We start from the raw sequence: 13,390 nt of genomic DNA on the forward strand, positions 1-13,390 counted from the left end.
TCTATGTTTAAGAGTTGATTACCTGGTATATATTGCAAAATTGCACTTCATAGAAGTTGAATCGGTTTACATACCTGCCAGCAATATATAATATTGCTCATTTCTCCACACACTTACCAACATAGTGTATTATTAATTTTTTTGGTTGTTGCCTATCTAATAGTCAAAAAACAGTGGGTGAGTGTTGCTTTAATTTGTACTTTTCTTATTTCGAGTGAAGTTGTACATTACTTTATACATTCCGGAGCCTTTTTCCTTTCCTTTTCTGTAAACTGTCTGTTCATATATTTTGTCCATTTTCCTTCTAGTCTGTTGGTCTTTTCCTGATCAATGTTTTTGAAAGTCTTTCTAAATTAGTAACCTTGATACACTGTCTGTATTTTTTCTCAGTTAATCCTATTAGGTGCCCAGCATCAGACTAGGACATGCTGCTTACTTTTAAGAAAGATAGTAGAAACTTGGTTTTGAATATATATGTGTAGCAAAGTTAAGAATCTTTTCTCCCTGGTTACATTTGAAAGAGTTGAGAAATCATTAGAAGAAAATCTGTGTAACAGTACACTATAATAAGAGCCTGTTTCTGGTTGGTTTATTGATCAAAACTGCTGTGGGTCTTTGGTGGGAGAAGCCTTCAACTGTGTCACAATGAATGGAGACAAATGAGCATTGAAAAATCTGCAGCCACCTGGAAAAATAGGCTCCTTTCTTCTGGGAAACCTCTAGTGTCTTAAAGACCCCTATTTGCAACTGAAAAATATGTCATTCTGTAGTGTGTAGATCTGAGTGGTTAAGGTTTTAGCCAAAAATATTTGTTCATTTGAAAATAAACTGGATAATCCTCATGTTCAGCTTTTTAACCAACTCTTCAAACCCTTTGTGGTTATGGATTTCAGTGGTAAATGGATAGAATGAGAGCATCAAGATTTTTGGGCGATTCCTCAGAAACTGAAAATGAAAACATATACAGTTGACCCTTTAACAGCATGGGTTTGCAGGTCTACTTATATGCAGATATTTTTTAATAAATACAGTACTACGCTATAAATGTATTTTCTCATGATTTTCTTAACATTTTTTTCTCTAGATTATTTTAAGAATACAGTATATAATACATATAACATACAAAATATGTATTAATTCACTATGTTATTGGTAAGGCTTCTGGTCAATAGTAGGCTATTAGTTGTTAAGTTTTGGGGAGTTAAGCTGTACATAAATTTTCCACTGTGCAGAGGGTTGATGCTCCTAACCCTTGTTTTATCTAAGGGTCAACTCTACAATGAGGAAATTAAATTTGGTATTATAGTATTTTCTGATACCTAAGGCATATTAATTATAACTAATAGTTTGTATAAGAAAGCACGGAATTTTTAAAAATAACATCAGGTAAACAGTTATGATTAGGTTGACAGAGAGGGAAGTATAGAGTCTCTCTTGGTGACAATTAGCTGGGGACTGCATCCAGGGCATCAGTGGTATTAATGCATCAACACATCACTGGCATTGGGGCGTCAATGGTGCGTCCATCCCAACAGTGGAGCAGCCAGAGCAGGAAGGAAAGGTTTAATTTATATTAAGTAAATTTTATTCACATTAAGAAATACAAAGCATTTTAAAATTTTGGATAATATAGCTATGTGAAATCTATTTCAGTCCCTCAAAGAATATACCTTGGTTTTTTGCCTTCATGGCCTTGAACATATATTTTCTGACTTAAATCTTTTCTGTCTTTGCACTTCTCCTGTGTTTGTCCAACCTCTACTACTCATTTTACAAGTCTCAGCTTAATTGTCCCTTCCTCCTAGAAGCTTCCCTGACCCTTTATGTATGGATTCAGTGCACTCTCCAGTAGTTTTGTTCCGTATTCTAACTGCTTGTTACTTGTCTGTTTTCCTGACCAGCATATAAATTCCCAAAGGCTAGAATCCATTTCTATGTATTATTTTATCCCTTTGTACATAGTAGTCTTCAAGAAATATTTATTGAATGAATAAATGTGGAATACATTTATTCAAAATTACCTAAATAGTGTGTTATGATTTTGGTTAAAAAAAGAAACTATGGTTTAAGTTACAGATAATAATAATTTTTTAAGCTTCATGTAATATTTTTAATGAAGATACTATGTACCCTAATCTCCTGCAATAAATTACCAAGCGTGCAACATGTTAGTAATTACACCGTGAAAGATCAAACTAATATTTATGTTATTTATAATATTTATAGGTATTGATTTACTAGTGTGTTACAATCTATCATGTCCAGTGGGTTCTAGAATATACTTTTCTATTTACAGTACTGTGCTTTTGTAAGCATTGTATTGTAGATTTAATGATGAAAACTGAGAGGTATTTTGGTATATATGATATTAGGAGTGTAATACTCAGCATTATAGAAAAATCTAATTGTGGTACTGATACAGTGTCAGTTTGGATCCTGTCAGATTATTGGTTTTTTACAGAAATTTGCCTAAGAGTAGGCATCTAGTAGGTGGCAGAAACTAGATTGGAGGTACAACCAATATGTGCTCAGCCAAGGTCATTTTATTGTTTCATACAATTTTCCTGTTCTAATATGGCTCTTAGTGACGTTATTGAATAACTGTGCTGATGAATTAAAGATATGAAAGAATGGATACTATTTTTGGGAGAACAAAGTACAATACTGTAACATATGATATAAAACAAGTGAAATATATAAATTTTTTATAGTTATCAGAATGTGTTTCGTAGCTAGCCAAGAATCCAGTTGTTCTTTATTCTTTTAAAGTAGTGTCTTGAGAGTACTTTACTTCCTTTAAATTAGTTTATTGTATTATTGGTAAAAAATAATGACTTTTACTCTCTTTTCTCATTCAGAGCCTGAGTCATGATCATGTTTTCTCTTCTAGTGAGATTATTACAGGACCAAGGCCAAATGAATGTCAGGGAAAATAGGACTTCAATAAATAGAATCTTTAGAATTTTGTATCAAGGACTAACCAGATGGGTTTTAAAGAAAACCTGAGTATATGGTATTGAGGCAGAGGAGGGGTGGATGGTTGGGGAGGGGTAAACTGAGAGGATGGAAGGGTAGATGAACATAAAGTTCTCTTTTTGTTTTCTTTTCTGGACTATGGTCAGAATTTGATTCTCACTTTACTTTTCTGGTCACTGGATTTTGCAGCTCAGAAGGGAAGAGGAGGAGGGCTTCGATAAGCCAGGTCTTCATAGAGTACTTTACCAGAAGAGTACCCCTGTCTAAGCCTGAGACAGCTTGTGTGTGGGGAAGGGAAGGAGGCAAAGCTGATTCCTGGGCTCAGCATCAGGCTCTTTACACTGTGGGTGGCTAAAGCTGGATCCTTTCCTGCCAGCCTCTGAAGAGCCATGTAGAATGCACCTCTGATTGTCCACCTAAGCGACAGAAGAGGGTGGCATTTATTAACTGCCTCCCATCATCCATTGCTCCAGGGTTGTTCTGTAGTTGTAATTCACTCAGGCTTCCAGACTGCACAGGTATGAGTGCCATGGTGTCCGAGAAGTCCTGGGGCAGAACAGGAGAGATGGACGTTACAGTGGAGAGGAGGAGCAGTAGGACTGGCTCCATGCGTGTGCAACATGTTCAACCAAGTGCTTAGCTTTAATTCACTCATATCGTTGTCTTGAAATTCTCAATAATCTTTGAATCAGGGGCCTTTTGTTTTCATTTTGCATTGACCCCTTCAAATGATGTAGCTTTCTTTGGCTGTTGAATTATTTTTGCATGAGACTGGTACTCTGCATGAGGCTGTACAGTGGCTGGAATAAAGAAGTTGTTCCAAGAAAATATGAAGTAAGGCACAGTAGATGTCTGATACGCTGATTTGATTTTTATAATCTCCTTATCAGTTAGGTGCTATCATCCCATTTTAAAGAGGAAGAAACAGATTCAGGTAGGGTAGTTAATATCATCGTTAATTTATAAGGCTGGTGGTAAACGATGGAGCTAGGATTCAAATCTAAGTCTGTGTGAATGTCTGCATGCTTGAGAGTGAGGGAAGGGCATGATATCAGAACTCATGATAATCATTGTACTAACTTCTTTTTTTCTGCCTTGTGACTTCTGGACAGGCTGTAAAACTCAGGGGTATGTATGCTGCCAGCCACAGGGAATGTTCTTGCATATTCTAACACACTTGGAACTCTATCTGGCCACCTGGGTAGGCCTGGGAACTCTGGAAAGACCCCAAAATGTTGTTCTTCCTTTTTTAGATGAGTAAAGGGAGAAACTGTAGAAGTTACAACTGTATAGCAGAGATGCTATAGGGAAAGAGGCATCTATTACATTTTTTAAAAATTAAAATGAAAAATTTTTGTTTTCCAGTTGAGAGTTTATTTAACTCCTAATAATCTAATCTCTGAAAAGGAGAGAAAGAAAGTACAACAGAGGTGGAAGATGGTGTAACTAATTTGTTGGCCAGTGTTCAAATGACTGGTTGATTCCAAATTCACATGAAGTGAGGGTTACATATCCCCAACTGGCCTGTCTCTTAGTCACCATGACCATGCTCTCAGTCCTCACCCCACTGGGGCAGTGTGGTTAATGGAGTTTAGCAGTCATGCGGAAGTTGTTCCTGTTCAGCATTCACCATCCAAAATCTGAGGCAGAGTTTTTCTTATTTTCCCTCTAAGAACCTCACACAAATCATCTGGGTGTGGCCAACTTCACTGAATAATGAGGATAATAACAAGGTTATGCTTGAGGGGACAGTAAGTCTGGTTTGCATGTGGAAGCCCTGGTTTATATCTATTGACACTGCATGATTATTAATAGCACCCCATTTTACTCTCAAAGGGCACAAGTTTGAGTCATAAATTATATGGGTGTCCTACTTACAACTTCAGGAAGCAGATAACTTACTAAATTAAATATTCGGCTTCCCTGTTCTCAAAAGAGCCTCATAGCACAACGTGGCTCCAGTTTCCGGGTATATGTGTGGAACTCTCTTTCTCCTTCCATCTTTTCCTTTTTTTCTCTTGCTTCTTTGTCCCTAGTTCTTGTTCCTTTTATGTACAGATTAGTTCAGCTTTCTCCAACCCGTCTCTAAACTTAGTTAGTCCTTGGATGTTTGTTGTATGTCTGAAGACCCTCATAGGGCTATGCTAAGCAATAGAATGTCAACTTTGGGCCCACCTATCCATCCTTCTCTATATGGCTCTTCAAGAGGAACAGAACAGAGTGGAGATTTGTCCCCATATCTCATCCATTATCCCCCTTTCAGAATACAGAAAGAGATACAGCATTTTGGTTTTCAAATTTCATTTTATTTCTCTCTGTTACAATAGTGGATTGTGATACTATATATTCATTATGAGGGGAAGCTATGACAAGAATAGCATACTGTCAAGTAAGTGTGATAAAAGAAAATACCGAGATCTTCCTTTCAAGTATGACATTCAGTAAAGCAACTTTAAATTAGCCCATGATCTTACACATGAAACTTGTTTAACTTGTGGTTTTATCTATGCACAAAAAGTAGAAAACATTAGTGTGGACTCATTGGTTCTAAGTTTCAGAAACTTAATTGCACACGCTGTAACAAAAATAGGAAATTAATTGGTTCATCTAACCAACTCTGAAAAGGATAAGGGAGAGCTGTCTTTGACCAAGATAATCAAAAGTTTTCAGAGTTCTTTCTCATTCTTTTGGTTTTGATTCCCTCTACCTGTTTACTTCATTTTCTCCTACTTCACAAGAGCTTTTCCCGTTTATTAGGGCACATAGCCTTAGGTTAATTCTGGCTTGGAGCCTTATAGCATCTTGCCTCAAGAGGAAGGAGAATCTTCTATCCTAATGCAGTTACACAATTCCAGGTGAGAAAGGGAACCTGGCATGGGCCATATGCCCTTTCCCTTAGATCATTCACTGAGACCAAGCAGTGCTGGTTGGTCCAGCACAGGTCATGTGCACCCGGGAACTGAGGAGGGCAGGGTGGATAATGCAGTAGCGGTGATGCACAGGTTTGTGGAGCCTGCACTGATGACTGATGACCGACTAGGGGATTGGTAAGGCCTGGCAGTGTGTGAGGAACAAACCAGATGGAGAGGGCAAAAGATGCCTCAGCCCATGTTTCTGACATGGGTCTCTGCTTTCATCTGAAGCCTCTGGAAGACTTTCTTAAGGAAGACATTAAGCTCCTCATCCTTTCTATTATGTGAGAACACACAGCAAGAAAAGGTGCTGGCTTTGAATCAGAAGAGGGCCCAAAATGTGACTATGGTGGTGCCTTGATCTTAGACCCGCCTCCAGAACTGTGAGAAATAAATTTCTATTGTTCATTAACCACCCAGCGTGTGGTACTTTGTTAGACCAGCCTGAATAGATTAAGATTATGACCTTGGAGATATTGTGCTCAATGTGACTAAACACAAATTCTTCAGCACTCTTTGGAGGAAAGATTCTAGCAGGAGAGACAGTGGCATCAGACATTCCTGCCCACGTCTCTGAGTTTTGGTCATCTCGTTGGTGTTTCTGACAGCTATCTAATCCTAATGTCATGGCTGAAGGAAATTCAGTAGAGTGATAGAATAAAAGTCTCCTGAAAGAAAGTAGAAAATTTAGCCTTGAGGACAGTACAGAAGAATTGGAAGCAGAGATGTGTCTGGAACCACTCAGATTATGCAAACACGTTCAAATAAAAATCCATGTTCTTCAATATATAAACCTTTTTATTTTTCATTTATAAGAGTGTCCTAATGAAGAAGCAGATAGGAGACTATAGTTAAGAAAAGCTTCCTAAAGCTGCACCTTCAACAGAGTTTAGAAAAAAGTTGAGTGGCATGGAATTAAACAGTGATATTTACCTTTATTGTTATTCTGAATAGATGTGAATTAAGTTTTGATTTCTGGAGTTTTACTGTTACATGGTCAACATAACTGGATCATTAACTACATCTAGATATTCTGGTGTTCTTTAATAACAAGTTATATATATGAGTGAGTGAATAAGTGAACTCAGAGGAAAGTAAACAAATCTTTTCATGACTGATACAAAGTTAGAAATAAAAACTGTGCTTCATTTATACAAATTATGGAAGACATTTCTTTTTGAAAGGAATCCCAAGGCCTTCTGAAAATGTATTTTTTTACTTAGAGATAAAAAGTTCTTACATTTTCCTCTACTATTACAAAATATTTACAATAAAAACATTGCTTCCAAATGTGTTTTCTTCTGAGAATGTTCTTTTTATTTTGAAATATAGGTCTTTAAAGCTTTTCTGGTTTAATTATTCTTAAAAATAATGGATTTTAAGTAACACCTATGGTACCCCACTAAGTGAATCACTGTGACATTTGGAATTTCAAGGCTTACATTTTCCTACTTGATGAGTAAAAATGCTGATGAACCACTATGCTGACTTTGCAGAGGCAATTTCATGGGATCTTTTTAAAGGAAGCTTATAATCAAATGGCCCCCAAATTAAAAATGAACAAATGGTACACATTATACGTTGTTTATTGTAATCCTCTAATGTTTTTATTATTCAGAACATTGAGGAATCAGGCAACTAATTTTCCTGAGTTGTCCTAGAGCCTCATGAATTTGGGGAGGTGAACAGAGCAGTGTATTTCTGAGAGACAAAACACTAATCCAATCATAGCTTGCCTAACTTTAGAAAAATTATATTTCAATCAAATCACATAAAATGTGCTAAATTTAGTCCCTTACAGGTGTTGGGTACATAAGTGTTTATTATGTCATCTTCAGTACTTTCTGAAGGTTAAAAAACTTCAAGCTAAAAAAGGTAAAAGTGCTCCAAGGGAATTCATTGTTTAATAGAATTACTTTGTTAAGCAAATAATTACTTCCCAATTTATAGTTATTATGAATTAGTGTGTTAATCCAGGTCCTCCTGGAAGCAGACACCAAAATGGGATTAAGTGTATGGGGATTTTCATAGGAAAGTGCCTATGTGAAAGAAAGTAGAGAGGGAGCAGGGGAAGGCTGGGGGAGCTGTCAGTCCATGATGCAAGTGTGGCCCAAGGAAAGATGTAGGATAACCTAGTCTAATTATCTTGAGAATGAAGGTCATAAGGAAGACATCCAGCACAAAGGCTCCAGACCTGGGATGAAATCTTGGATCTTCTAGATTTTCCCAGTGACCTCTGACTGAAACTGCAGGAATGCCTTGGGGCAGACAGGGGAAGATCACCAATTAACCCACAAAATTCTGAGAAATAGTAAATCATTGTTGCTTTAAGCCACAGAGTTTTGGGTGTTTGTTATGCAGTGGTCAGTAACTGATGCACAGAGTCAAGGTGAGATAGACAACAGTTCTTGTTTTCTTTGATGTGAGCAGAAAGTTTCTTAGTTCACTTCTTACTGAGGATGTTGCCGTTTGAGGGTTCTGGCTTCATGATATGGCTCGAGTTTCAACATCTTGCCTTATCTGAGCCTAAGGTCTTTCTGTCTCCATATAGTCTTTAAAACTCATGATCTTATTTTATAGAAATAGATACTGACATCTCCACTCCAGAGTAGCCAAAACTTCAGTACATTTGAACTGCTTTGATATTTTTTTAGCATTGGGGGATTATTTCTCTTACCTTCTAGTTTTCTAAGGAATGTGTTTAAGAGGGTGTGAATATGCAAAGTCAGCATTTGTAGAAGGTTTTCACGTTGTCTAGTCTGCCACTGTGTTAGACATGGGAATCCCCATCTGTCACTTTTGAATCTTCCCTAGAGATAATCTTTTTATTTTTACCATCACAATTCACCTGACTATCCCTGTCAGGGATTTGCAGAAGGAACTTTCAACTTTTCCTTGTGGAAAGACTATGTTATAGTAGTGGACTCCATTGCTTTGTTTTAGCTTTTAATATACTAGAACCTTATAGAAAATGTGTATTTGTAAATGACTCTCTGTGGCAGTACATACTTGTAAATGGATGAAATTGTATTTTAGGAAGACCAGCAAGCCAATTTTGCTCAATTAATGTGAATCTAAAATGTGGCGTATAAATTAAATAATGTCAAAAGTCAAAGGAGGTAGAGTAATGTGTTCTTTGAGTGAATCTTACAGTGAACACATTTGTAAAATGAGATTTCCTTAATTTATAGATTTTGTAGTGTATTTTTAAAAATATAGTTGGCATACCAATGTTACATTAATTTCAGGTATACAACACAGTGGTTTGACAATTCTGTATATTATGCTGTGCTTGCCACAAGTGTAGCTGCCATCTGTCACCATTTAACACTATTAAAATACCATTAACTATATTCCCTATACTATAGCTTTCATTCCTGTGATGTATTCATTTCATAACGGGAAACCTGTGTCTCCCACTCCCCTTCATCGATTTTACACCGTCCCCTTTCCCCCCACTTCTGGCAACCACTAGTTTGTTCTCTGTAATTATGGGTCTGTTTCTGTTTTTTTGTTTCTTTGTTCATTTGTTTTATTTTTTAGATTCCACATATAAGTGAAATGATAGGGTGTTTGTCTTTCTCTGTCTGAATTATTTCACTTAGCATAATACCTTCTAGGTCCCTCCATGTGATTGCAAATGGCAAGATTTAATTCTTTTTTATGTTTCATAATATTCCATTATATATACTACACATTGTTTATCATTCATCTGTGTAGTGTTTTTTTTTTAAGCACCCCCCCCCCCCCCCCCCGCCCATTAGTGAGCCTGAAATTGTTCAACAACAAATGTTGAAGGATGGGGGTGGGAGTGGTGTTTGGCAGAGGAAGCCCTAATGATTTTTATTTTGAATAATGAGAAGAGAGTCCTTGAGGTAGCACTTAGCCTAGAAATTGTTTAATTCTTGCCAGGGGTGGAATCACCTCCAATGAGAGCAGAGGGGAAAAAAAATCCATGTTGTTTACGGCAGTTGAATAAAGGCTGTAACAATTGAAAAGTTTGTAAATCTGAACTTTGAGCAATTTCAGTCAGAAAATTCATCAGCTTTGGTGAAAGGAAGTGATCAATGAAGATAGAACATAGTTCTATATAGCCATCAAAGAGGTTTGTAAATTATGTACATTGGACAAATAAAGAAAAAAGGATCTGTATAGAACCAGTCTGCATGATTCCTTTAGCTGCTCCTGGTTAACACTTTTACCAGTACCTCAGTAGAGAGGTGCTGGTGTTCCCACCAGTTTGCCTGTATTTGTGGTATGGGGTCTGTGTATGCTGTGTCTGTCTCTATATATTCTACATTCTTTATAATATGCTCCATTAGGTAAGTTTAATCAATTTGAACATTGTTTTTAGTTGTACTTTAAGATGTTGAGCCAACTGACCAATCAATTCACCAACCAATAAATAACCAAACAAACTCCTAAGCCTTCTTATATTACTCAGGAGAAGTACTTGAATTGGGTCAGCTTCTCTGCCTAATATTTTTGGTTCTCCAGGTGGGCAGAACAAGTATTCAGCCCCTCCTAGGGATGACCCTGCTGAGACCTATTTCTATCTCATGCGCCATGTGGTTTTGCTTGGATCAGCAATGTGTGTATTTCTATAATAAGTACAATACAAGTGACTAGAATACAAAACTCCTTAAACTGCTGATAGGACCCTATTTTAGGCAACACACCTTCTGTTTAAAGTCTCCTCTGGACAACTAGCACTTGAACTCCGGGTAGGAAAAGAGTGGCAGGCTTATCTGAAGCAATCATCTCCTTGAAAGGAATAAAAAAAGATGAGCCTGGAGTGGTTACTCCACCTCAAAATGTAAATAAATGGTCTCTTACACTGAAGTAAGCTTATTTCCTCTGTGGTCTCCTGTGTTATCCTCCTGGACAGACATCTAATAAGGCATGAAAAAGAGGACTGTTTTTGATAGGTAGGGTGGGTATAAAAGAAGGTAGCTTCATGTTCTCTCTCCTTCCTGGTAATTTACCAGCCACAAAAACCCCAGCAATGGTTGTGGCCATGGTGCTTCCTATTCTAAGCAATGAGATTTTTTTTTTTTTTTGTCACAAACCACCCAGAAGTCTTTCTTCCCTTCCTCTCTCTCTCTCTTTCTTTCTTTCTTTCTTTCTTTCTTTCTTTATATCTTTCTTTCTTTCTTTCTTCACTTCCTATAAAGTATGGTTTATAGTGGTGAAGTTGCTTCCTGACAGAAGTGAACGCCCTGAGGCATGGAGTATATATAGTGAGAAGTTGGAGAGTTATCTTGATAATATGACAGTTATTGTTACATGTAAATGTCACCATTTAAAATTAGATATTTATTAGTTTTGCTTTCTTTTCATGTGTAGCTGCTCCAAAGTATCATTACTTTTTATTTTAAAATCAAAAGAAACTTAGAGTCAGTGACTTAGATAAAGCCTATAGGTTTGTTTTTTTTTTTTTCAAGTTTGTTTATTTTGAAACAGATAGAGAGAGAGCACAAGTGGAGGAGGGGCAGAGAGAGGGAGAGAGAGAATCCCAAGCAGGCTCTGTGCTGTCAGCGCAGAGCCTGATGCAGGGCTCAATCGCATGAATTGTGAGATCATGACCTGAGCTGAACTCAAGAGTTGGTTGCTCAGAGCAGAAATAAACAATATAGAATCTAAAAAAACGATAAAGCAGATCAACGAAACCAAGAGTTGGTTTTTTGAAAAAATAACCAAAATTGACAAACCTCTAGCCAGGCTTCTCAAAAAGAAAAGGGAGATGACCCAAATAGATAAAATCATGAATGAAAATGGAATTATGACAACCAATCCCTCAGAGATACAAACAATTATCAGGGAATACTATGAAAAATTATATGCCAACAAATTGGACAACCTGGAAGAAATGGACAAATTCTTAAACACCCACACTCTTCCAAAACTCAATCAGGAGGAAATAGAAAGCTTGAACAGACCCATAACCAGCGAAGAAATTGAATCGGTTATCAAAAATCTCCCAACAAATAAGAGTCCAGGACCAGATGGCTTCCCAGGGGAGTTCTACCAGACGTTTAAAGCAGAGATAATACCTATCCTTCTCAAGCTATTCCAAGAAATAGAAAGGGAAGGAAAACTTCCAGACTCATTCTATGAAGCCAGTATTACTTTGATTCCTAAACCAGACAGAGACCCAGTAAAAAAAGAGAACTACAGGCCAATATCCCTGATGAATATGGATGCAAAAATTCTCAATAAGATACTAGCAAATCGAATTCAACAGCATATAAAAAGAATTATTCACCATGACCAAGTGGGGTTCATTCCTGGGATGCAGGGCTGGTTCAACATTCGCAAATCAATCAACGTGATACATCACATTAACAAAAGAAAAGATAAGAACCATATGATCCTGTCAATCGATGCAGAAAAGGCCTTCAACAAAATCCAGCACCCTTTCTTAATAAAAACCCTTGAGAAAGTCGGGATAGAAGGAACATACTTAAACATCATAAAAGCCGTTTATGAAAAGCCCACAGCTAACATCATCCTCAATGGGGAAAAACTGAGAGCTTTTTCCCTGAGATCAGGAACACGACAGGGATGCCCACTCTCACCGCTGTTGTTTAACATAGTGTTGGAAGTTCTAGCATCAGCAATCAGACAACAAAAGGAAATCAAAGGCATCAAAATTGGCAAAGATGAAGTCAAGCTTTTGCTTTTTGCAGATGACATGATATTATACATGGCAAATCCGATAGACTCCACCAAAAGTCTGCTAGAACTGATACATGAATTCAGCAAAGTTGCAGGATACAAAGTCAGTGTGCAGAAATCAGTTGCATTCTTATACACTAACAATGAAGCAACAGAAAGACAAATAAAGAAACTGATCCCATTCGCAATTGCACCAAGAAGCATAAAATACCTAGGAATAAATCTAACCAAAGATGTAAAAGATCTGTATGCTGAAAACTATAGAAAGCTTATGAAGGAAATTGAAGAAGATATAAAGAAATGGAAAGACATTCCCTGCTCATGGATTGGAAAAATAAATATTGTCAAAATGTCAATACTACCCAAAGCTATCTACACATTCAATGCAATCCCAATCAAAATTGCACCAGCATTCTTCTCGAAACTAGAACAAGCAATTCTAAAATTCATATGGAACCACAAAAGACCCTGAATAGCCAAAGTAATTTTGAAGAAGAAGACCAAAGCAGGAGGCATCACAATCCCAGACTTTAGCCTCTACCACAAAGCTGTAATCATCAAGACAGCATGGTATTGGCACAAAAACAGACACATAGACCAATGGAATAGAATAGAAACCCCAAAACTAGACCCACAAATGTATGGCCAACTCATCTTTGACAAAGCAGGAAAGAACATCCAATGGAAAAAAGACAGTCTCTTTAACAAATGATGCTGGGAGAACTGGACAGCAACATGCAGAAGGTTGAAACTAGACCACTTTCTCACACCATTCACAAAAATAAACTCAAAATGGATAAAGGACCTAAATGTGAGACAGGAAA

This window comes from Prionailurus viverrinus, chromosome D3 (genome assembly GCF_022837055.1).
Source record: "Prionailurus viverrinus isolate Anna chromosome D3, UM_Priviv_1.0, whole genome shotgun sequence".
NCBI lineage: Eukaryota > Metazoa > Chordata > Mammalia > Carnivora > Felidae > Prionailurus > Prionailurus viverrinus.